Source organism: Tupaia chinensis, unplaced genomic scaffold (assembly GCF_000334495.1).
Source record: "Tupaia chinensis unplaced genomic scaffold, TupChi_1.0 Scaffold000041_1, whole genome shotgun sequence".
In the NCBI taxonomy this organism is placed as follows: Eukaryota; Metazoa; Chordata; class Mammalia; order Scandentia; family Tupaiidae; genus Tupaia; species Tupaia belangeri.
This window is the reverse complement of record NW_006159496.1, coordinates 100,157-101,229: the sequence shown is the minus strand read 5'-3', so window position 1 is coordinate 101,229 and position 1,073 is coordinate 100,157.

The following is a 1,073-nucleotide window of genomic DNA, read 5'->3' as shown; positions in this document are numbered from 1 at the left end:
GGCGGCTGCAGGAGCCTCGCCCACCGGGGCGAGTGACCGCGGCCAGGACCCTGGACCAACACAGCCCTGCGGGCCAGCGGGCACCGCTACCCACAAGCCTCTGCGTGGCCCGGGACTACAGTACCCACAATGCTCGGCGGCGGCCCGGCCCGGGTCTGCGCGCGCAGAGCCCTCGCGCACGCCGCAGTGCGCACGCGGTCGCCGTCCCGCCGCTGGCCTCTGCTGGCTCCCAGCCGCCTTCGGGATTGTTCGCCTGGACTTGTGCTACGTCATTTTGCTAGCGTGTCTTTAAACTTTGGTTATTAAAAAAAATAAATAAAATAAAAAATAAACTTTGGTTATTTTCTCTTTTGCTATGCAAAACAGTTTTTAGATAGTTTAATGTGCCTCTTTTTTTTGCGTTTGGAATCATAGTTGGGAAGTTTTTCTTCATTGTCCAGAGATTTCTGTGGCTTTATTTTTCACATTAGAGCTCTCAGTTGATTCATTTTGATCTCTCAGCATTTTTGTTTAGAGTGCGAATACAGATTTGATTTTAACTTTCCCCATATTTCTACCAGTTTCTCAATTTATTTAAAGGTCTTTTAACAACTAATTTAAGTTGCCAGCTTTATAACACTGTACTTCATTCACAGTTGCATTCAGGTCAATTTCGAGATTGTTTTTCTTCTGAATTAATTTTACTCTCATCAGGCATTCACGCCACAATCTTTGAAAATTACGGAGGGTTTAAACGATGCTGTTATCTTTAAAGGCTAGCCAAGTCACACTGGCTTTACATTTAGGGTTTTACAAGCTTTAGCTACTGTTTTTGTTTTTCTACATGGACCTTATTTATTATCGCTAATTAATATTATTAATAATAAAGGCTCATGTGCAAAAATAATTGAGAACCTCTATAATTAACCTGTCTGGTTCAAAAAATTTATATCTATTAGAACTTTTGTTGGAATCACTTTTTAAATTACTAAACTAATTTGTTTAAATTATTAAACTATTTATGAAAAGAGGGTTTTGAAACAATTTCAATCAACATTTGAAACAATACTGATAGTTTTTGTTTTTTTAAGGCA